Source organism: Pleurodeles waltl, chromosome 3_1 (assembly GCF_031143425.1).
Source record: "Pleurodeles waltl isolate 20211129_DDA chromosome 3_1, aPleWal1.hap1.20221129, whole genome shotgun sequence".
Classification (NCBI taxonomy): Eukaryota; Metazoa; Chordata; class Amphibia; order Caudata; family Salamandridae; genus Pleurodeles; species Pleurodeles waltl.
In genome coordinates, this window is record NC_090440.1 from 1,950,720,947 (window position 1) to 1,950,746,875 (window position 25,929).

General features: G+C 42.2%; 1 protein-coding gene across 2 annotated transcripts in view; it reads left to right on the forward strand.

Moving 5' to 3' along the window:
* Positions 1-25,929, forward strand: part of SSH2 (slingshot protein phosphatase 2) — a 506,736-nt gene that overhangs the window by 360,339 nt on the left and 120,468 nt on the right. The window lies entirely within an intron of this gene.

Genomic DNA, 25,929 nt, shown 5'->3' on the forward strand with positions numbered 1-25,929 from the left:
CTGAGCTAGAGGCCAAAATCTACAGGCAGGCACTTTGCAAAAAAACAGCTGTGTTTTCTGTCAAAAAATGGGATGTGTCCATGTTGTGTTTTGGGGCATTTCCTGTCGCGGGCACTAGGCCTACCCACACAAGTGAGGTATCATTTTTATCAGGAGACTTGGGGGAACGCTCGGTGGAAGGAAATTTGTGGCTCCTCTCAGATTTCAGAACTTTCTGTCACTGAAATGTGTGGAAAACTTGTTTTTTTTAGCCAAGTTTTGAGGTTTGCAAAGGATTCTGGGTAACAGAACCTGGTCAGAGCCCCACAAGTCACCCCATCTTGGATTCCCCTCGGTCTCTAGTTTTCAAAAATGCACAGGTTTGGTAGGTTTCCCTATGTCCCGGCTGAGCTAGAGGCCAAAATCTACAGTTAGGCACTTTGCAAAAAACAGCTCTCTATTCTGTCAAAAAAATGGGATGTGTTTTGGGGCATTTCCTGTCGCGGGCGCTAGGCCTACCCACACAAGTGAGGTATCATTTTTATCGGGAGACTTGGGGGAACATAGAATAGCAAGTGTTATTGCCCCTTATCTTTCTCTAAATTTTTTCCTTCCAAATATAAGAGAGTGTGTAAAAAAGACGGGTATTTGAGAAATGCCCTGCAATTCACATGCTAGTATGGGCACCCCGGAATTCAGAGATGTGCAAATAACCACTGCTCCTCAAAACCTTATCTTGAGCCCATTTTGGAAATGCAAAGGTTTTCTTGATACCTATTTTTCACTCTTCATATTTCAGCAAATGAATTGCTGTATACCCAGTATTGAATGAAAACCAACTGCAGGGTGCAGCTCATTTATTGGCTCTGGGTACCTAGGGTACTTAATGAACCTACTAGCCCTTTTTATGCCCGCAACCAGAAGAGTCCAGCAGACAAAACGGTATATTGCTTTCAGAAATCTGACATCGCAGGAAAAAGTTACAGAGTAAAACATAAAGAAAAATGGCTGTTGTTTTCAGCTCAATTTCAATATTTATTTATTTCAGCTATTATTTTCTGTAGGAAAACCTTGTAGGATCTACACAAATGACCCCTTGCTGAATTCAGAATTTTTTCTAGTTTTCAGAAATGTTTAGCTTTCCGGGATCCAGCATTGGTTTCACACCCATTCCTGTCACTAACTGGAAGGAGGCTGAAAGCACCAAAAATAGTAAAAATGGGGTATGTCCAAGTAAAATGCCAAATTTGTGTTGAAAAATGTGGTTTTCTGATTCAAGTCTGCCCATTCCTGAAAGATGGGAAGATAGTGATTTCAGCACCAGAAACCCTTTGTTGATGGCATTTTCAGGGAAAAAACCACAAGCCTTCTTCTGCAGCCCTTTTTTCCCATTGTTTTTGAAAAAACTAATTTTGCACTGTATTTTGGCAATTTTCTTGGTCTCCTCCAGGGGAAACCACAAACTCTGGGTACCATTAGAATCCCTAGGATGTTGGAAAAAAAGGACGCAAATTTGGCGTGGTTAGCTTATGTGGACAAAAAGTTATGAAGGCCTAAGCGTGAACTACCCCAAATAGCCAAAAAAGGGCTCAGCACTGGGGGGTGGGGGGGAAGGCCCAGCAGCTAAGAGGTTAAGGACTATTGTCAGAAGATAACATTTTTGACAAGGATGAATATGGTTAGTATATCCATACCCCCACTCCATCGTGGTCAGCATCAAATTGGGCTTAGGTTCTGGTCCACCGCCACCATTCGCTATGAGTGGCACTTTATGCTTCCTGGCACTATTCCTATTTAACATTTTAAAACTTCATATCTCTGATTCCTCTTTTTGGATTTTTGGCATTTTGTTGAAAAGTTTTACTATGTGTCTCTACTTTTCTAATTCAGTTTGGGATTTTTATTATTTTGCATTTCAGCTTTATTACTGTTATGGTACTACCTAAATACTTAACACACTGTCTTAAGTTAATCCTGATAGATATAGCACAGAGCAGCCAGGTTCCTCATTAATTTGTCGACTTTAAGGACTCATGCTGACAAGGGTTGTGATTATTCTTTGAGGTGTGTGTAGTCACCCCCCAAATAATCAGTTAGTTGCATTCTAAGTCATGTGTTCTCATTTCCATTCACTTGTATTTTCGCGTGGATTACTGTGCCCTATTTTTCTCATAATCACTGCTAGGCATGAAATCACAGGACGCAACACAGCCGCATTTTAGTACAAGAAAGTGTAAAAGTTTATTTCCATATTATAAATGTGAAAACCTTTCTCCATACAATATAATAGCATGGAGATGCTGTTCAACAGTGTTTCTTCACATACCAAAGCATTTTCAAGGGTGAATCTTTGACATACTCTTTGAGGGGCAATTCCAGGGGTGTTCCAGGCACAGGGAACCACCATCCTGTACTATCTGATTTATGTCATTCATACTGTACAATGTCTACCTGCGCTCAGCGTGAGCCCAAACAAACCACAGAGTCAGAGGGAAGAGAAGAATTCTAGTTTTTGTGAGAGGAAGGGGTAAAACGACTTTAACCCAGAAAAGTCTGCAAATCTTTCAACAGGGCCATCAGACAGCATGTGGTTCTTACTAGAATTTCAGGCACTATCAATCATCTAACCAAAGACTGTTGATGGAACCAGTAGTCACCATGTGTGGGTATGGTTTGGGTGAATCCCAGCTGCAGAGAATTCCTAGGCTAAGATTGTGAATAGAACAAAAACATTTGTAATACTTTCATGGGCTCACATATGTAGAATCTACTGGGAATGTAGGATGTGGTGTGTGTGATTAGCTCCCCCACCCTCCCACTCAAAGAAGACAACGACGAAAGAGTTGAGTTAATGTGGGTCATATTTATTACAGTTGTTGTGACACCAAAAACAGTTGTAATGTCATTTCAAAACCATATATTTCCAAAAATGAAATGTATAATTTCACAAAAACATTAAATGCAACATATTTACAAATGGAGTAGGTCATAGCAAGATAGCCATTTCACAACACCATCACTTTAAATCTCCATTTGCATCCTATCTGTCGACACACTGATGAAACCACCCATGTGACAACTACTGGGAGTCAATCTCGGGCAGCCGACCTGCCAGATGTAAATCTTCTACCCATCCCTTTATCCTGCAGTTAAGATATCATGTCTTTAACCATGCAGTAGGACCAGGGTCTAAAGCCCACTGCTGCAAAGTGTCTCAATGCTTTGAGTCCAATCCTGAGGGAAACATATACGGATTGAAAATGTGGCATTGAATACTCAGTGTTATCAAGTCATGGCTAGCAAAATGTTTTCTTCGGTGATAGGCTGTAGAGTTACTTCTCCTCCTAATACGACCAAAAAAGCTCGCTGCTAGAGAAATAATTATTCTCATGCAATATGAAACTCCAGTTTCCTGTCCTCTTAAGAAAGCCCTCTGAAAAGTAATTACAAAAAGTGTTGAGAGGGAGCTAACATACGAGGAATCCTCCAGGATCGCAGGCAGAGTATTAAAATGTCGAAGTGTCTTACCTTTTAATACCACGATTCACTGTAGTAGTGACTTCACCTCTCAAGTCCTCTACTTCCACCATGTCTTACACCTTGCTGGAACCTGAAGTGTCTCAGCTGGGGCTCAGCAACCCTGTTTCCATTGACTTTCTCAGGTGGACTCCAGCCCCATCTCTCTTTACTCGTCCCTTCAGTTGCAATGTAGTCCAAAATGTCAGATGAGGTGGGCGGAACCCCGGCCTCCCTAGCCTAACTACACCGTACCCCTAACCGGAGTGCACTTCTTCAAACACAGGGTCAGCAAGAAAGTCAAAGGAGAGGGCATGCTGGCATAGATGTCCACTCTGCAAGAGTGCTTTCACCCTACAGCTCTCAAGAAACCTAGGTAGGACTACTGTATCACATATGTTAATGCTTCCAAAAATGAAGATTACAGATTCTGCCCCAACTCTGAAAGAGAATATAACACTCACACAATACATTCTCCACTAGCTTCCATCGACCTAAAACACTTAGAATGGCTGCCCTTTCAGGACAACTATACCTTCGCATATCATCACAGACCCAGAAATGCTTAAACAAAGTGACCCTAATTTAATGTAGTCTAATTAAGGGCGTAAAACCGTATGGGTGCAAGGTTCACACCCAAAACTTCCTGACCTTACTGCCTAGTCTCGACCCTTAAAAGCGCCGCAAGACTGCCCTCCACAAGACGGTCTTCCATTCTCTTACGCCCAAACCTTGATTTGAAGGATTGTGCCTGGCTTACCACCAATGTGTAACTTTCCATTTCTAAACTTGATTATAAGAAGTTTGTGAGATTACATATATTTCTGACATACGCAGTGAATGTATCTACTATTAAGAAAATGTGTTTCCTGAGCATCCCTGGGCAGCTGTCATCCTGAGTACGCACACATAGAGTATACATGCACTGCACACAAAGTTTTAGGAACATGGGCATATGTAAAAGACGCTGTATGTTGTACAGTTACATATAACATACACAGTTGGCTATCTCATGGGCAGTTGTACTTGCTCTGTCTGATACGTTGATTTTATATCTAAACCAGCAATGTTGGTGGTCCGGGGGTTTAGGCTGCAGGGCAAATAGTGGTGCTTTTCAGTCGAGCAGCACAGTATAATGTGTTGAATGTCATTCGACTTGTAGGCCTAATGGTAGGATACATACACTCTAGAGTAGCAGCTCGGTTACTCTTGACATGTCAAGTCATAGTGATTGACTTGTCTAAATTGAAATTAGGGATTGGCGTTTATTGAGTTATTAAGCCGAATATCTTCAGTTCTTATGAAGGATCCTTTCCAGTGCTTAATTTTTGCTTTTTGTTTCCGGTGCTGAGCACTGGCACTTATTTTTGAGGGCCGGTGCTTATTCTTCTGCCTCAAGCATTTGCTGAGAGCAAAAGACACATATGGGAAAGACGGATGAAGGGAAAAACGAAAAAGCGTCACAAAGGGAGAAAGTAAAAAGCTGCAAGAGTGATCTTAAAGGGCAGGGAATGGCTTTAAATAGATTGAAGAGGCCCGAGATGGCTTCAGGATTACGCCGCCTCAGTATTTCACGTTCACCCATTTAATTGCAGGAGCCGCGTGTTTAAGAGGAGGGCTTTGGGCACCGGCACCTTTTTATTTACAAATTAAGCACTGGACCTTTGTAAGCAAAATCTACAACCTGCTGCCGTGAGCGGCACAGGATAATCTTTCCGGACTATATTGACTGGGTTTTCTCAAGAACTCTATCACTCCTCGGTTTTTGGAAATGTCTTTTTTTGCAGATAGGATTGTTTTGGTCTTGGCTTTCCCTTTGCTGCAGAACTGTGACACAGGCGGTGGTTTCCTGTGGCCCATCCTGTCAGATAGCGCCAGCTTGCATATTGAAAAGGCTGACATTTCCTAGTAGAGGAACCTGACAACAGGAAGATGCTGAGTGTACAGGAAGGTGTCTGTTGCAGCTCTGCTCAGCAGCAATAGGAAAAGGCGGAACACAGGCCGGAACCTTGAGAAAATAGATCTCCATTGCCAGGAAGAAGGCATCTCGGCGTTGACGGTATGTGAGATTACACCCGCACTTGTGTGCGTGATTCATATAGATTATTTGTAAAATACTTCAGAGCACAGGTTACGGGTGAGGAAAGGAGGGGACAAGATGGAGGAATTGAGGAAGCAGTCTTGTAGCTAGGGTGATGTTTCCGAATGTTAGTATATCACTAGACCCGAGTGTAGTAAGGTAACCACTGGCAGAAAGGCGGAGCAGGAAAGATAATAAAAGATGACTTGGAAATGGAAGTAGCGAACAGGATAGTTACGGTAATAGTCAGAGGAACTGGAGCAAGGCAGTGAGGTAGATATAATGTTACTCTGTTTAAGAGATAGCATAAGCTGGCCCCAGAGAGCACCACGGAGGCGTGATTGTGCCTGCGAGAGGGTAGAATCATGGAACAGGCCTGCAACATAGATATCCAAAGCAAGCGAAAGACCAAGAGCAAAGGAGAGGATTGTGACTGAAAGGGTGAGAAAAGCAAATCTGAGAGAAGGGATAGGACTCTGAATGGTCAAAACTATGGCAAAGACCTACAACTGTGAGTGTTCGAAGGAAGGGGATGAGACCAAGACCAGTAGAAAGTATTGTGTTTGGGGCAGAAAAGAATGGAAAGGCCTCTGTATTCCACATGGTTTTTCTGTTCGTTGCCAATGTTTAGTTGAGTCGTGAGGCTAATCTGCAAGTAGATCATGATGCCCCTTGCCTCCTCAACAATGATATAAAATAGCATATTACCCTCTGAATATATCTGTAATGCCATGCTGTTTTTGAGGTATTACAATTTTGAACAAAGTTATTTAACAAGAACTGTAGAGCAGACGTGGTTACATCCATAGCAGTAACAAACATCGTATTACATTTCTTGGGTGAATATTGCCCCTTGCTTTACTCTGTGAAAGGATTAAGATTGAGTCTGCAAGGCAATAAAGGTTTCTCAAATTAGCTAGGCTGTACTTCCGTGATAACATGTAATTTGATCTTTGAACTGTAGTAAAAAATGTGTATTTAGTATGCATCTTGAGAATAGCATGTGCCATGGTTATTTTCACAGAAAATAACCGAATGTGATGGTTGTAATGCTTGAATTAATCACAGCCACTGGCTATTGCTCTGAGCTGCATTGCAGACAGTCATTGTTTTGCTCACTGTTCCACTGTGGACCGTGACCAACCATATGCAAGTCTGTTTTGGTCCTTCTTCAAAAGGGCGCTCCAAACCAAACTACTAGGCCACGCCCACTTTTATTTCAGTGTCGTGAAGGCTCATTAATGAGATCAGCTTGAGTTCTGTGACATAGTGGTCTATGTGACACAAGCCTGGACATACCTGTCAAACTTGTAGTCCTTTAACTATCGCATTCAGTGTAGCTCAGTGAATAACACTGAGTGGTGTGGTTTTTTTTTGTGGGGTTACTTTGGGAGCCTTGTAGAGAAGATGTGTCCTTGCACTTTGGGCTGAATGCCCCTTTCCAGTCAGAAAATTGAATGATATTTAGATAGTTGGTCCCTGTTTTTAGTGACTCGCCGTGCAATAAATGGTCTGTTTTTCAATGTGGAGATGTGAGTACGTTGCTGGCAAGTTGGAGGTGCAGGTGCATTTTTTTTAAGGGGATGTGGGTGTAGGTAGTATGGTAAAATACATTTAGTGTTCTTCCAGTTTGTGATTTCTTGTCATGAATAATTCTTGCTTATTGTGCCTGATTTTTTTTCAGAGAATCTAATTTTCTTTTTGTAAGAAATTTGGTTATTGGTTGACGGGTGGGAAAGCCCCACTCGGGCAACAACCACAATCCTAGTCAGGGTGAACCACAAAAGTCACTAAATTAGCCTGTGCTTAACCGTCTGGCACCGTCACTGGAATCATGCTGGAGAGAAGGGTCAGATTATGCAGCAGGGTTGAGTAAGTTATGCAGCAAGAAAAGTCAATTTATGCGACCTTATGGGGCACATTTCGTGATAGTATTACTGTAATATTTTGACAGTTTTAAACTTAACACTGTCTCAGCATTAGTTGCACCGCATTAATACCCGTTTAACACCCAAATATAGCAATAAGCTACAGAAAAGGTGACCAGCCTTCCACTGTGAAACATGTGTTTACAAACTTTTGAATCGTTAGAGCTAGAAACAAAATATTTTTCTGAAGAATATGCAGTAGATGATAGATTATGGGCAAGTGCGCCATACTTACAAGTATGCTAAAATCGCAATGGTTGCACAATTTTATAATTCCATTGGCCGTGCCCTCTGGTAGCTAGGCTTAACTTAGAGGCAATGTTTAAGTATTTATGCAGCACTCAAACAGTAATAGATTGAAAACACAAAACATGAAAAATCCCAAACAATTAAACAAATAGAGTATATTTTAATTAATAAAATGACAGCAAAACAAATTAAATCAAATCAGTAGCAATGGAGCGTGGGTCAGATACACAAGGTGAATTTACCCCAGTCTCAGCTTACCATCTGACTTAAAATGCATTTAAAAAAAGGTTCCTTAGAACTTAGAGTTCAGCTGGACAAGGCAGCAGCCGGTGTCCGAAGCAGACGCATTGTCGTTGGAGAACTGCTGGGCGAAGGTCGAGATGAAAATTACCTTCTGATTTTGTCACCTTTAGGACTCACTCCACCAGGGACCAGGTGCAGGGTTCAAGGACCCTGTAGATTATGTCACTGTAGCTCACACAAGAGGCCAGCCAACTAGCTCTTGGAGTCACGTCTTGTGGTCCTGGATTTAGTTCCCCTTGAAATAGCAAGAAAAGCCTTAAAGCAGGAGGGCAGTCGTCTGGTAGCAGCACAACAGTCATCTGGAGTTCCAGGCAGTGCTTAATGTGAACCAGTGGTTTCTGGTGCTGGGCACTTATTTTTCTGTCTCAAACATTTATTGCTAGCAAAAGACACATATAGGAAAGACGGAGGAAGAGAAAAATGAAAAAGTGTCACAAACGGAGAAAGCTGTAAGAGTGAGCTGCAGGGGCAGGGAGTAGCTGTAAATGGATTAAAGAGGCCCAAGATGGCTTCAGGATTACGCTGCCTCAGTATTCTGTGCTCACACTTTTAAATGCAACAGCTGTACGTTTCAGAGGAGAGCTTTGGGCACTGGCACATTTTTATTTACAAATTAAGCACTGGGTCCGGGCAGCCCTACAGGTCCAGAAGAGTACTGAGGAGTGACTCTGGACGTCCAATATTTATACCTAGTTCCAGCTTTTGAAGTGGGGGAATTCCCTATATTAACTTCACGTGTGGTTCTGGAAAATTCTTCCTTTAGCCTAACAAGGCTCTAAGAAGTCCAGTGACAAAAGACCAGTGTCAGGTTCCTTTGTGTGTGCTGGAGGCAAGCCTCTTTGAAGTGCAAGTGGGGCAGAGAACTGCTCCACCCAAGCCATCATGGGATGGCCCACCCTGTCCACATCTGATCCCTTTTGTGTCACTGCAAGGAATGCATAAAGCCCGACAGCAGAGCTTTTTACAGGCGTGTGACCCAGGACACTGGAAGAAGGCACAAATGCATAGGACAAGAAATGCCAACTTTCTAAAAGTGGTATTTTCCGAACTGTGACTTAAAATCTGACTTTACCATTGAAGACATATTTTAAATTACAACTCATTTGAGGCTAAACGTGACATTTTTACATGTGCCCAATCACTTATTAAATGTAATTAGGTAACCCAATATAATCCAGTGGGACAGGTAGGCCTTACAGTAGTGAATATAGGAGTCTTTCACAACCAGAGCATGCCATACATAACGCCACATGTCCAACTTTTCAAATATAATGCACCCCACTCCATGGACCTTTATGGTCTACCGTAGGAGTCACATATGTATTGAAAAGTAAGGTTTAGGTCTGACAAAAATTTTTTTTGCAAGTTTGAAATAGCAATTTAAAAACTGCACTAGAAGCTTCACTAGCAGGCCTGAGGCAAGTGCTACTTTAGTGGATGGCACAAAGAGTGCTGTAGGCCCACTGTAGCATTTACTGGCAGGCCCTGGGTACCACATAGTACCATACACTATGCACTTTATTATAAATTAAATGTTCCAGTCAGGTTATGTCAATTTTGCTATGTTTGAGGGAGAGAGCAGACGCTCTGGGTAGCAGTGGTAAGGTGTACAAAGTTCTAGTGCCAACAAAAGCGAATTCTGAAAACAGGAGAGGTGAAGGAAAATGTTTGGTGGAAGATCTCACCAAGGATGTTGGGTCTAAGAGTTGCATCTTTATCTGCCGCTTTTAGTGATGTACAGTATCAAGGAACTTGAAACAGCCCAACTCACCTTTAAAAAAAGATTCAAGTTGGGAGCCTTTTCATTGTTAGTTATTGAGAACAATGCGTCTTGCTTTGTTGTGTTTGTCTGGTCGCCTAGGGGAAAGGCGGGGGTGGAGTGAACTTGATTTGACGCAGTATTTAACTGAAATAACACGTTCATTACCTACTAATGCTGTCTGCAGAACAATGATCAAGGCTCTGCCGTTTTCTGTGCCCATGCTGTTTGCTGATTATAGCTGCATTTGATTAGCGACAGTAAATCAGGCGAGTTTATATTTGTTTCGACCCTGCGGCACTTGCATGCGGTGTGTTTTGTTCTGTTAATTTCTTGGTGAAAGGCAGCGGTACAGTTGAAGTAGTCAGGGTCACCTCTTGCTGAAAAACTGAGTAGTTCTGAGTTTTATGAAGGGACACAGGGTAAAGAGGAATTTTTCAAAGCTGTGGGGCGTGGTGTTCCAAGCAACTAGAACCACATCGTACACATCACGACCAGTAAACACTGACTGTGGATTGCTCAAATTACTGCATCTGGAGCAGGCGCTTCAAATAACCCGGAGCTTGCCCAGTAAGACAGTCCTAGAACCCTAGCGCGGCGTTTCGTCTCTGCCACCGCCAATAAAGTGATTAGAACTTGGTGCTTAGGGCTGGAAGGTAATGACATCAACCTGCCCTCTACACTGAGACTCTCCAGTAGCTCCGACTACCGGCACGCAATTGTTTTTGGAAAAGTAGGCCAGGATGCTCAGTACTCGACTGATTCGGGGGGGATGACAGCTGCAGTTATATTGGCTCTGATTTTTACGTCTCTCAGAATTGCAATGCAAGGATCTGAAAAGATTAGAACGAGATTCTAAAGTCATGTTTCTAGATGTATTTAGGTTTCAAACCAATCATTTTTACCTGCATTACTTTTCGGCTATTAGTTCACACCCAGCCATCCAGGAAATAAAACCTAAGTCAAAGTGTGCAGTTGATCTGGCAGCAGTGACTTAAAACTGCAGTAGAGATTAGTGAGGATTGAAAGACCTGGTCAGTGAGTCTCAATTAGGCTAACCAGCGGAACACCTCAAGGGACTTTACAGCTGTTGAAGAGAGATCTCCAAGCGACACTCTGTATCCTGGTACACATGAATGCTAAGCCTAGGGAAAGACCAAAATCACTGGCTACCAACACCTAATGCTGTATAACAATTGCATGATCCGCCGTATTCGAGTCAGTGGCTGTCTTGACACACACTGTATAAACTTGTACTCTGCACAAACTCTAGATTATACAGTATTCAAGAAGAATTCCTGCTCCAGGAGGGTTAGCAGAAAAGCAACTACCACTCTGTCCAACAACTTCACATTCAAGGAAGATTAGCAATGTCCCGTAGTTCCTGCTGCTAAAATACATATATATAGGTATACCAAATGCGCACTCCGGACTACAAGATTCACCTTGTTTTATTGCAACTAAATCAGCACATCAGGCATTTCGGGCCTAAGGCCATACTCACGCTTACTGTTCCAAGTGCCTTACACCAACATAAATGTGCAATTAGAAATGAAAATGGAGCTTATACTGCATACCCACATGGGCACTATATTGGAACAGTTCCGACGTCACATAATGTTAATGGAAGTTCATTGACACTCTAAAGTGTGGTTTTAGTGTAGTTACAGTACAATCATAATTTCAGTATTGTACATCGTACATAATGTTACATTTTAAAAAACCACGAAAACATTGCAGAATAGGTCCCCACAAATGTACATTGAAGCAAAAAATTACATCATATTGGCACTCACCATAGAAGAATCTGCTGCAAATGGCTGCATATAATCAAGGAAAGCCCAAGTGGGCACGCATGATGCCATGGAAGATCTCACACAAATAATATTGGAGTTATCCACAACATAAAGCCCAAGTGGATCTGGATAAAGCACTCCTGTCATCTCCCACAAACGCCTGAAATGCCATAACCAAAAACCTGACTCAGCATAGTGTACAAGAAAGTATATGGAAGAGTAGGGTAGGGTACCATCTAGGACTACCTCTTGTTAACCCCAGCAAAAAGAGTCACTTCATATTCTCCCTGTAAATAAAGAAGCGAAGAAAGCACAGGTTCAAAATTTATAAGCACACTCCCTCAAATAAAAACATTATGTACACTTGTGCCTCGATGGCAACATGCAGACTAACATCAGAAAATTACTATTATATTTCTAACACAGAATCTATGTGAAGATAAGCCCAGGTGTACTAACAGTTCCTCATCAGAGGTCAAACCAAAAGTAGATTTGGTGTTAGGATCTATAATACAACAGGATTCCCTTCTTCTCAACTTAAGGAGTTTGTCCTCACCTCTGGGACTTACCTCGATTTTTCTCAATACTATCAAATTTTAGGAGGTTTCAATCACTGAAAGGAAACTCCTCAAAATGGCTACCATTGGGTAATGTTTGTCTCAATTTTCTATTTCTTTCATGTGTTCCAATGCTCTTTTACGTGCTAGGTGAATCAATCTACCCGTATACCAAGGGCCACATGGATAACGTAGGATGTGTAGTTGATACCACTTGTTATAAATTGAGATATTTTTTGGAAAACAGTACATCAAAACAGTTCATACACCTCTTGCATTGCCACATGTATAAAAACCTTCCAGGTCAGCACTGATCCCTCAAAGTCTTATCTATCTGTCTGCCTGTCTATCTATCTATCCATCTATCTGTCAAAAACAAACAAAGGTTTCAGGGAAGTTATAGTTAGGAAATAGAATTAAAACAAAAACTTTAGAAAATCACTTAAATTACCAAAGGTTACAGGGATGTTCTAGTTAGCTTCTGAATTTACTCACACTGAACCATAGCAATTCAGCAGTTATAGTTGTAGTTATTTCAACTTGAAGCCTAAGATAACTATAACTCGCGCCCTGAGCATGCACAGTTTTTTCTTCAATAATTTGACTGCTAATATTTCATTTATATTTTTATTTAATTTATAAAAGTTGTCATGAGTGCTGTAATATGTGGGGTAATTAGCAATGCATGGCTAGGGCGCCAGTTGTGGTTAACTTAGGCCGCGAGTTATAGTTACTTGAAATAACTCTAATTATAACTGTTGAATTTCTATGGTTTTGTGTGAGTAAATTCAGAAGCTAACTATGATGTCCTTGTAACCTTTGGTGTTTTAAGTGAATTTCTAAGGTTTTTTTAATTCTATTTCCTAACTACAACATCCTGTAAATAAGTAGATGTCTCCCTCGTTAACTGTTTTTAGCTCCTTTCAAAATACATTATGCCTCAAATTACTAAAGACCCATACTTCCCCTCACATCTGTAATCCACTGGTGTCACATTTGCATTAACTTCTCAGTGCACATTTACTTCAGCTTGCTCCTCAGGAAAGGATTTTAACAGCTCCTATTCAAACAAGTATTGGCAAAGCCGATAGCTCTTGCTTACGCAAGAGCTATTGGCTTTGGCAATGTGTTTTAGCCATTATGGACAACAGTGTGGCTGCTGTTCAGCATGCCTAAAAGTTAGTGACGTGGAATGGGGTGGATTGGATTGGGGTAAAATGGAGTCGGGTAGATTGGCGTAGAGTGGAATGGAGTGTGGTAGATTGGGGTGGGGGATTTGGGTAGATTACTGTGGGAAATTGGAAGAGATAGATTGATTTGAGGTTGATGTGGGTGGACTGGGGTTGCTGTGGGTGGACTGGGGTTGCTGTGGGTGGACTGGGGTAGATTGGGGTGGGCAGTGGTAGATTGGGGTGGAATGGATTGAGGTAGATTGGCTACTCAACAGGATTGTCACATAACTTCTCTCACTTCGAAATCAGAGAAAGAAAAGAAAACACCACGCTCCCTAGGAAGAGAGAGCTTGACATTTGACCTCTGCCTTTGAATATGCAGCAAATGTGACAAGATCTGAACAAGATTTAATGGCCTGTTTACAGAAAGTGAGTTTGTAGACAAATACAGTAAACAAGGCTTGGGCAACGAGAGGGATGAACTCAAGCTGGAAAGCCTAAAGCAAATAAATCCAGCAAATAGAAAGGCACAAAATGTGAGCTGCACACTACAAAGCCAGTGGTAGGCAATAGGAGGAATACATTTCTAGGTCCGTTTTCTGAAAGTCTCCAAGATGTCTTTAGCAAACCAGACAACTGTGCTGTCTGGTAGGCTTCGACCTAACAAAATGGCATGCAGAAGTGCCTCACTTTTGACTTGAATACAACATGTTAGTGGTCTAGTGGTTATGTAGAGCTCTGTGGTGAAGCTGCAGTTGGCCTCTAGGGAGTTAACTGGTAGACCAGTATCCATAGCAGGCATGTGCTTGAACTCGAAGGAAAACACTCTAAAACCAATAAAGGGTCCCTTTGGGACTGGCAATGCCCTTGGTCAAGACACGTCTGGCAGTCCTTGTTTGCAGTACTGTGGTAGTATTACTTGTGAGGGCTTTGAAGATAGTTGAAGAGACAGATACTTTTGATTTTCACTTTAAAGTGAAATTGGAAGTAATGTTACAAACAGACTGTACAGTTATTTGATGAGTGTGGGGGGGACTTTATGACAAAATGGTTGGAGCAAATTCCCGGATGGATCACTGGTAAGTAGTAGTTATGATATAGGATGGCCCCGTTTTGAAATAGTGACACACCGTAGGTCGACCTTATGGTTAAAAGAACAAATGTATTATCTCCGGAGGGAATACGAGTACTGGAAGTTCAACTTTTCAATTCCAAAAGTACAGAGATGGATAGGTAGAGTTATAAAAATGCATCCGTCAAGGACAGAAAAACTACAGCCACTAAGCCGAGCACCTTTGAACTTAAGGATAGTGAATGAATTGGCGCTGGAAGACCGTAGCAAACTAACAAGGGTGTAGGAAGGAGTACATCTAGAAATAAATATAGGCAGTAGTCATAACTTGCCTTATACAATGGTACACAATGTTTTGAAATTGATCCTGTCTGAAGGGAAACCAGTGCAGAGCAGATAAAAAGTGGTGGTCATGATTTTAGGAAGACCCGTATATGTGGAGTTAATTAATTCAGACAGAAGCCGAAAGTGACTGCAACTGCTAGAAACTTGCCATTGCCATTAAATAGGAGGATTTCCCTAAACGCAACAAAGATGGAAGGTGCAACAGGAGACAACAGCAGGAATCTGAGGGCCAATTTGTATAGCTGACTCGAAATGGACTCCTAAATTGCACACCGAAGACCCGTCTGAATCTAAAATCCAACCGACAGGGCCAATAGATGTCCAGCCAAAGGTCTGCCCTGACTCCAGCCACCATCAGCTCGGTCTTATCCAAGTTAAGTTCGATCCCCTGGCCACCAGACCACTCCCAGGCATGCTGTGTGAAGTGCTGGTGAGAACCCTTGCATTACCTGTCTCCCTGCCATATACTCAGCTAGGTGTCTTAAGGTACACATTTTTAAAAAGCAAACCATCAGACCAAATAGGTTTGGGCAAAGGCTCGAGATAGATATTAAAGAGGAGAGGTAAAGGGAGAGATCACTGGGAGCCTTATTGCCAATGAGATTGGGATATCATAAAAAGGCTGAAGCATCAAAGACTGGAGTTTTTTAATCGGAAAAGATCTGTACTATGTGTATACCAAGTAGGTGATACCAGCACCCACAAAGGACATCAATCATAAGGTGAACGAAATAATGTTTTATACGGCCTCTAAAATTTCTAAACAGGAATAATGTTAACAAATTTTCTGGACACTAGTAGGTCAATATAGTTTTTATATGAAAATAACTTTTTAGGGAACTATTGCTGAAAACTTATGTGGGGTAACTTAAATTTTTAGGCATATGTAGCACAATAGTTTAGACATGCCAATTCAGGATGATTAAATTGCTTTTGGTGTGAAAGTACAATGGCTTGGTGCACCGCAGTGTGAAAAATTGGGAAATGTGCAACGTAAACAAGTTAAAGTATTGGAGTTGTATAATATTGCAACAAAGGACTTGTGGCTGAAAAGGTTAACAGTTGTCACCTAATGGCTGTACATTGTTGTATCCACGAGACATAAATATGCTGACATAATGTTTTGGTCCCTAATAATTTATTGAGACTTTATCATTGCGGTATTAAGGCTTTTCAGAGAGAGGTCACCACACTAGCAACGTCAAAACCTACCAATAGCAGAAATGTTTATTGGGGTGTAGGCAGTGCTTAATTTGTGCTTGTTGTTTCCGGTGCTGAGCACCGGCACTTATTTTTGAGGGCCGGAGCTTACTCTTCTGCCTCAAACATTTGCTGTGAGCAAAAGACACATTTGGGAAAGACAGAGGAAGAGAAAAACGAAAAAGCGTGACGGTGAGAGAAAGCAGAAAGCTGCAGGTGTGAGCTGAAGAGGCAGGGAGTGGCTTCAAATGGATTGAAGAGGTCAGAGATGGCATCGGGATTACGCTGCCTCAGTATCGCAGATTTAATTGCAGCAGCCGTGTGTTTAAGAGGAGGACTTTGAGCACCGGCACCTTGTTATTTACAAATTAAGCGCTGGATGTAGGTCAGCTTTTAACTACACAGCACTTTGAAGGAGTATACAATATCTACCAATCAGCAGACCTGCTTAAAAATGACAAAACATTCAATGAAATATCTTTGCTGTTATTACTTTGATACCATTTTAAATATTGTCAATTGGATGCAAAGAGTTAGGCAAGCCGAGTAGATGAAGTGTTATTTATGACATGTGCCAAGTAATAGGCATGCCAACTTCTTTTATCTATTTAAATGTTACTGTCAGGTCCCTTCAGATTTTAAATTGCTATTTAAAATATGGATTGAAAAAAATATTTAATATTTGGCTTAATGGACATTTTTTATATTACAAAACAGCCACAGACATCGTCCAGCAGAATACGCTTTTGTAAGATTCAAAAAAATACATTGCTAGAACTTTAATGTGACTGGTAACGTTAGTAGGATGCAATAGTAAGGTGGCTTACCAAAAGTGCTCATAATTGTGATGAGTTTGTATTTTTAAACAACAGTTGTGATCGCAAGCATAGAATGCCTTTTTGTAAGGAATAAATGAGATAAGAAAATCAAAGTTTTGGGAGAACAGGGTTATCATGATTGGAGAGCGTTGGAAATGGCCCTTTCTGCAGGGTTATCCGAGACATTTTTCTGTTTTCCTCCTATGTTTCTAGCCATCTTTTTGTTGGCCTTAGGACTCCGAGCACTTTACTACTGCTGAACAGTGCTAAAGTGCCTGTGTTTCTCCCCTAAAACACAGTAACACTGGTGTAACCACAATTGCCATATTTAATTTACCTGTAAGTTGCTTGTAAAGTGGTATGCCGTATACCCATGGCCTGTAAATTAAGTGTTATTTGTGGGCCTGCAGCACTGATTGTGCCACCCACTTGAGTAGCTCTGTAAACATGGCTCAAGCCTGCCACTGCGGAGCCTGTGGGTGCAGTCTCACTGCCACCCTGACTTGGCATTTAAAACCTCTTGTCTAGCTTTAAACTCCCCTTTTCTTACATATGTCACCCCTAAAGTAGGCCCTGGGTAGACCATAGGGCAGAGTGCTATGTAAGTAGAAGACAGGAAATTTACTTTTAAGTTTTCATATCCTGGTAATGAAAAACTCCTGAAGTCGTTTTTCATTACAGTGAAGCCTTCACATCTCATAGGCCAGCATTGGAAATTCCTTGTGTTACATTTAAGCTGTAACTCCTGATCTTAGAGGAGTAGCAGGATCATGTTTAGTACCACTGGAATTGTAGTAATAAATGCTCTTTACTGGTGAAGTCGGATTTATTATTACTATTTGAAAAATTCCACTTTTAGAAAGTGGCATTTCTTTGCACTCACTGCCCTGTGTGCCCACAGCCTATCTCCAATACATGTCGTACTTAGGCTAGGTGACAGCTGCACGTATGTGTTCCCTTCAGACTCCCACAACACAGGATAATCAGATGCATTGGCATACTGATGAGTCTTCCTGGGGATGAGGTTGGGAAGGACTCACACTTACACTTCAAAGGGTAGTGACCAGAGTCCACACAAAGGGGCTGATTACCTCCCACCGATAGTCTGGAGCCAAGGTTGACCTTAACGAGGGCCCTTTAAACTTCACAAGGACTCTTTGCAGTCACCCCCCACATCAAATACACTTTCTAGTATAAGCATTGGGTCCCTGTATACTTCTGGACTCAAGGAAACACTGCTGGAGTAAAGACTGCTGGATTGACTGCTCCCAGGAACTGCTGCCCTGCTTTGCTGTGCCATCCTGCTGCCTACTGATCTCTGCCCAGTAGCTCAAGACTTGTACACCAACCCAGAGTGACTCCAAGCAGCTTTTGCTTCCTTTGCCGCTCGCTACTTGGACAGGGTGCATACCTCTGCCAACTAGAGACCCAGTTTCTAACAAAGTCTGCATTTCGAAATTTCTGCCAACCAGGCCCCTGCCTATTCGTAGCCCTGGCTACACTGACACAGGATTTCAGAACTTAAGACCCAACACGGTACTGAGACACCTGGTGGTCTTTGCCCCACAACAGCTTAGGCTCATTTTAAGGGCACAAGGAACACATGGGTTGCATGTATACATCAGTGTCACTCCAGGATTTCTGGTGCGCAAGCAAGGTACTAAAAACGTTAGGCTTATTTTAAGGGCACAAGGAACGCATGGGTTGCATGTATACATCAGTGTCACTCCAGGATTTCTGGTGCGCAAGCAAGGTACTAAAAAATGTATTGATCCTGGATTTTAAGTGTACCTTTGTTATAATAAATAGTGGGAGAATCTGGACAGAAGTATCCCTTGAAATCTAAGTACTCAGCATTTTGGATCACATACTGACCCCTGCCTTTATATCTGTATCAATAAAATTAAAGACTTTTATAAGAATACCTGTAGTGTTTAGAGCTCATCAAGAACTCATCTGTGTGTTATGCTGAACAGATGTGTAGTGAACCGGTGTACCATTTCCCAAGACTGCCATCTTTGGTTAATTCATGACGTCACTGAGCAGTTGTAGTAAGATTTCCACCCACCCCCGGCCAGTGACTCCAAACGCAGTGCATTGCATGACAGTAGTGCCTTCTGTGATTATAGGGTTCAGCTGATGTGAAAAGTCACTATTGTACATACAATGGAAAGCACTGTAGCATGCCATACCAATCGTGGTCGTCTTTCGTCACAGAATTGTTACTGCTAGAAACATTCCTGGGGTCAGTAGTTGCAGAGCATTATAAGTGTCAAGGAGAGGAAATGGGAAGGTACAGTACTTGACATACTCTTGTATTCCTATTAAGAGGGACATGGCCTAGCAGAGCAATAACTGCTTTGGATAAGGTTGGCCCTTGTATGTTACCGCACAGGTAACATGAAAAACAACAGAAGGTACCTGCAGTATTTACCTATAATTACTAGAGGCAGTCCAAATCTGCAACGAAATATATATGTGGAAATCAGTGTAAAAATCTTTAAATTCTTACAGGAAAAGGAAGTAAAATCTGTATCGACGGCAGAAGAAAGTCTTAGTAACATTTTTAAGACTGCCAAAATTGAAGCGCAAGTACATGACCTTCATTTGCTGCATTTATGGTTAGCATTCCTGGACGTTTATAAAAATAAGTTAATTGAAATATTTAGGATCTTTAATCCCCATGTGACTATTTCTCTACCTCCATATCTGTTCAGCTACAATTTTGGAGTCTTTATGTCAAAGGTTTCCATATACATTAAACATCTTATCTCCCCCATTGCAACTAAAAACTCACCTGATGGAGACTTCTAGTTGCAGATTTCTTACTTTTTTAATTTCCCCCAGGCGTCAGTCTGGATCCAGAGATTTTTCTTGAGCAGTTAGGTGGCATCAGTTGACTCCACGTCCATCGTCAGCTGTGTTCACACCAGATATGGCCACCCCAGCAACTAACGTCAGTTCTTTTCTTTCCGCTCCAACCAGCGCTGATCCGTACCCCTGAGTCATTTTTTGACTGGCCTTTTTTGGCTTTTTGATGACATTTTTTCGAGGTGTACAACTCCTGGTGTGTCAAGGATGTCATCTAGGAAGACCAGGTTTAAGCCCTGCAGATCCTGTTATAAGTCGATGTTGGTGACGAATCTTGACCTTTTGTGCCTCTGGTGTTTGGAGCATGACCACGACCTGAAGTCATGCTCCGAGTGTTGGCAATGCATCAGAAGGCTTTGAGGGAGTGGTCCTTAAAGATGCTAGCGACACAATGCTCAAATCTGCGTAAGTCGAGGTACCAGTCAAGAGGAAGGTCTCAGAAGTGGTTGCGGAGTCCCCCTTCATCGTCGTCCCTTTTTAAGTCATTGGGGCGATCAGTTATGTCGAAGCACAACAAGAAGACAAAGAAAGCAAAACGTTATTCGACTTCGTCCTGTCCGTCAGCTAACGCGGGATCAGGAGCGTCGTCGTTGTAGGCCTCCATTTGGGGACCCTGCGTCTGGGTTGATTCTGCACCTCCGCTCTTGCTCCGGAGCAATCCCTGCCCAGTTAAGAGTTTTATGAGGCCATGCGCCTCCTTTTTGGGTAGTCCGACACTGCTGGAGTGCCTTTGGGCCCCACAGAGTCAGAAGGGCCCCCTTCTGGTTCTGCACCGGTGGCTTTGGCCTCCAAGGGGCACCTATAGATCCATGCTTGGATCTGGGACGGCATCTGTCACGTTATCACGGCCTTCTCCATCCTCATTGCCAACTCTGACACAAAGCCAAATGGGTGTCGTACAACGCCGACTCCGGCGCTGACAGGAGACGTGTCTATGTCAGATCCTAAGCCTGTTTTTTATGGGCTAGGGTACGGTAAGGAATGGGGGGATCGCTGGACCCTTTGGACTGGTGTGCCAACTTGGGTGAAGCCAGTAGAACGGACTCCTCCACAGATACTGGCATGTTTACTGCTCCGGCCGTGGCTACAGAGGAGGGTGCTTCATACTCTATGGTGGTGTGACGAGCAGCTGAGGTCCTAGACCTTGAGCCGCCTTTGGTGGCAGTCAAGGCTAACCCCCTGAGAGAGGTGCTGCAGCCTGGAGCTTCATCCTCTGAACTCCTGCTGCCCTTCAATTAAGCCCTTACAGATGTTCTACTGGGTATCTGGTCCAAAACCAGCACAGAACAATTGCCTGCTGCCCCACCCTGTTCTGGGCGACCAGAGTTTCCTCACACAACACCCCACCCCCGAGAGCTTGGTCATCCGGGCCTCCACTTCTCAGGGCGTGTTCCCTTCCGCACACCCAGATAAAGAACCCAAGAGGCTGGACACACTTTGGAAGAAGACGTTTTCTTCCACCAACCTGACATTGCGGTCCGTGAACAATGCATGTCTTTTGGGACGTTATTCCCACACCCTGTGGGATTCTGTTGTGCAAGTGCTGCCATGGGTCCCGGAGGAGACCTGGGCTATACTCTCTCAAGCAGTTGTTGATGAGAGAGATGCAGCAAACTTCACAATCCAATGTGGACTGGACATGACTGATTCACTGGGCAGAGAGGTTGCATCAACAGTGGCCCTTAGGCGTCACAGCTGGTTGAGAATGTCTGCCTTTTTGGGCGATGTCCAAGTCAATCTTATGGACATGACCTTTGATGGCACCCGTCTCTTTGGAGAGAAAGCAGACTCAGCACTCAAGCGCTTCAAGAATTCTCTCGCTGCAGGACTTTCTTGTTTGATTTTGGTTTGCAGACCCACCTCCAGGGTTGGGATTGCTTAGGTATCTATTCGAAAGAAAAGGAATCTGTAACTAGAAGTCTGTCAGATGAACAAGTTACTCACCTTCAATAGTGCCTTGTTTGGTAGAGAACTATGCTAGTTGTAGATTCCTTACCAACCCACCTGTCCACCCCCCTCTGTGAACTGATTACTAGGGACAGAGACTGCTCTTTCAGGGCCTTAGTTTTGGCACACCAATGGTCAGTGTTCTTGATGTCTCTGTGCTTCTGGCGTGGAAAGTCGTGAAAAGAAACTGACGTCAGCATGCCAGGGTGGTGCCTATATAGAACCCACAACGTCACATCTGACACGGGCAATGCCGACAACAGACACGGAGACGATCAACAACACCTAATGGCACGCAGGGATACTGCTCGAGAGAAATCTCCAGATCCAGACTGACACCTGGGGGAAAATCAAAAAGGGAGGAATCTGCAACCAGATAGGGTGTTACCAAAGGTAAGTAACTTGTTCTTCTGTGTCCTCATGCCAGGGCATCTGCATCATCACACACTTTTCTCCAAGTCTCCCTGTGCATGTCTGTACACTGACCAGTGCATTCAGTTATGGATCATGGGATTCACTACATAACTGCATTTGGCTGGGCAGCTCCTCGTCTCTGTGAAGAATTACTATGCTGTGAAGAGGCTTTGAAGCACTTTGCAATAGGTACATGCTACTCCGGAACCAAGGTTTGGAGGTAAATAGATAATAAATTAGTAATATGTGCTTTATTTTGCTTGTAAAATTAGTGTTCTTGAGACCTCATGCATTTACTCTAGTGTGTTCAATAGGGATAGATTTTTTTATATTACTTATTTTCAAATTTTCCAACAAAAAATAAAAACTGCAATATAGTAGCAAGCTTAAAGAGTCGTCCATAAGGACAATAAGGATTGCGCTGCCACAGCCCTCCCACCCTCTTAACCTAATGGTAATATGACAAAAGGCTTGACTATCTCAAAATACTTTTACCAACAAACTCTTGACATTATATCACACATCAGGAACACTCAGTCCTTCTTTCTAAAGCTACTATTACTCTAGGTACCTTGGTACCATACCAGGGATAACCAATCTGTCCCTGAAGCAGTTGCATTTGAGAGAGAGAAATGAATAAAAGTAGTACAGTAAAAGAAAAATGTAAGATGTTATTGAGAATGGTGGACATGTGTGTTTGTTAGTTAAATGAGTAGGTAAAAAGAGGGGTTTGGAAAGCATGTATGGGAGTCCATTGTAATCTGAAACGTTTGGGATGAGTCAGATAGTAGGGGGAAAATGAGACGTGGAAGACATTTTTGGCTTTTTATTTTATATATCTAGACATGTATATAGACATATATATATATATATATATATATATATGTATCATCTTATGCATAGTCATAGCTCCCAGGCCTGCATCCAGTCATGCATGGTGATGGACATCTTCCTTTTTTTTTTTTTACTTTCTTTTTCTAATTTTTAACTCTCTGTACATTCTAAACATTGCATCATAACCACATTTGCACATATCAGCCGGTCTCCCTCACACTACTTCATGATATTCCATCTCAGAATTAGTCCGTGTCCTAGATTCAAAAGGTACAATAGGCGTGCATCATACATAATCATTGCGTTCCCCGTGATGGTGCAAATACAGTTTCTTGTAGCATAGCCTGCCCCACCGCTATTCATGTGTACCCAAGGAGACATCCTGCCCTGTTTCTTCAACCTCAGTAATTCTTATAAGTATTCCCTGCCATGTCTGTATATCCTCTTCAAAGTGTTCATCCCTTCTAACCCGTCGTAAGCGTATTTCTTCCTCCAATGCCCATTCCTTGATGTCTTTATGCCAGTTCTGTATGCTGAGCCCCCCACCGCACCCATCCAGGTAATCGCCACCCTCTGCCTGGCCAACACCAGCGCCATCTGCATAAATTTCCATTCCTTTTTGTTTTTTACATTTTTTTCTCTTGACATCCCCCAGAAGGCACTGAGTGGGGCACTGAGTGGGGGTTTGCTCGATTCTCATCCCCCCCCACTTCTCTTAAATTGTGGACCACAACTTCCCAGAAGCTTTGTAATGTGTGACAGTCCCATGCTAAGTGTAGGAAGGTTGCAGGTCTTGCATTGCAGCGTTGGCAACTATCATCCCTGCTAGGATCAATTCTATGGAGGAATGTAGGAGTGACATATTGTTGATGTATGTAATTAAAATGTATCAGGTTGAATCTAGCATTACAGGTCCCCTGATGGAGCAAGGCACATATATCCTTCCACTGTACCTCCTACAACAGTGCGTTCAGTTCGCCACCCCACGCCACTCGAGCCCGCAGAACAGGCTTAGGTGTATCTGCCACCATGGCCTTATATATGTGTGATATAAGATGTTTGCCATCCCCTCTCCCTCCCTCGCCCTGTATTCCAGGAGTACCCTAAACAGCACCGAAGAGGGTGGGGCCTCCGGGTGAGTGGGCCATATCTCTGGGCTATATTGAGTATACTGGCATATATTAAGAACTGTCCCTGGTTCATCCCAAAGGTATCCGGTGCCGCCTTGAAGGTTATAAAGGTCTCACTGAGGTGATGGACATCTTACTTTACGTTAAAAAAAAAAAGGCATGGAATGAAAATTCACTGAAAAAAAACAAAGGATAAAGTAATGTTTTAGTTAGGAATTGTAATTATATCTTATTTTACATTAAATAAAATCTAAAAAAAAATCAGTGAAATGAACAAAAGTTAAAATATTTTAGTTAGATTAAAATATCAGTTAAAACGTGCAGTTTTAAATAAACAAAGCCACTGAAATTCACCAGTTATAGTTATCTTGTGTCCGAAAGTAACTATAACTTGCACCCTTGTCATGCAGTTCTAATTACCTAACATGTTATATCACTCATGATATGTTCTATGTCATCATTGATAATAAATAGCACTGCAACTTCTGAAATGGCATCATTGATGACAGCACTGTGCATAGTGGGGAGGTGCTAGTTATAATTGCTTTAGAGCACTAGTTAGTTACTTGAGATAACTATAAATGGTGAATGTCAGTTGTTTTGTTAATTGAAAACAGTACATTTTAACTGCCATTTTCACCTAGCTAGACCGTCCCTTTAACCTCTTGATATTTATATCTATACACACACACACACATATACAGGTATGCTAAGCCTCAACCCATATTGATGCCACGTACATATGCACAAAACAGCAGCATATCCAAATACACATATTATTGTAAGCATTAAATATGCAAACATTGCACTATACATAGATTTTTTTTAAAATTTAGAGATGGATACAAATAATTACATATATGTATATACATTCACACATACCTATGACTGCATCCCCATACAAAATTTAGACCATTGTACACACACATGTACATACACATTACAATGTCTACATACATAGACATATATAAATGTGTAAGGTGTATGTGTGTGTTAGATAAGTATTTTGATCATGCAGAGAAGAGCCAGCTTGTGACTAGTCTTCAGAAGCTGAGATGCTTTTCAGTGGATCTTATTTTTGGGGGAAACAAATTCAGTAGTTTAGGTGCTTGCACAGAGAACAGTGTTCCACGTGTGTTTATTCTTGCATGTTGGAATTTTGCAACAGTCTAGAGTGTGGGTCTCTGTGTTGGAATGATCTTCGTGATGAAAAATGGTCCTTTGTCATTTATTGCCTTGTGGGTGATACAAAGCAGCTTGAAGGAGGATAGTCTGGTAACAAGTGGAGGGCCTACAAGGTGGAAAGAAATAAGCTTTTGCTTTGACATTCAGTAGTGTTAGCCTGGCAGAAACGTTCTGAACTCTGTAATCTTCTCAGTTAAAGCTGAACCCTTATAGAAATCTTTAGCATATCATAGTTAGTTTTTAGAGGGCATGGGAAATTGTTGCTTGGACCTTCTGGTCTAAACCTAGGTGTGGGGAAATGCGTTGCAGCTTCTTCTTAATAAGAATAGTTTATCTGAATATCTTATTCACTGTGTGCTTGGAGTCCACAGGAATGCCAAAGGTTTTCAAATGATTTGCCCATTTGTGTACATCAATTTTGCGCTGTCTCAGCATCAGATACATTTTACCACAGTTCAGTGTCTTTGTTACACGTAAGAGGTGGGTGTTTTATCTACGGACATGTTGAATACCCCAGACAGGGAAAAAATGTTCAATGAAAAGTAGAGACTTGTGGTATTTAAAAATTGCATTTTCGCAAATTGCCACCAGTGTGTTTTCAGTTTCATTGATTACACTGCTTGTGTTTAGAGTTTCGTAACGTGGCTTTGACGCTGGTACGGCACTTATGCTTCTGTGCTGCAGCCCTGCCTAGTTTCCCACGTCCATGTGTGATCTGCTGCTCTCATCAGTTTTTCATTAAAACGCAGGATTACAAGTTCTAGAAATCAAAAG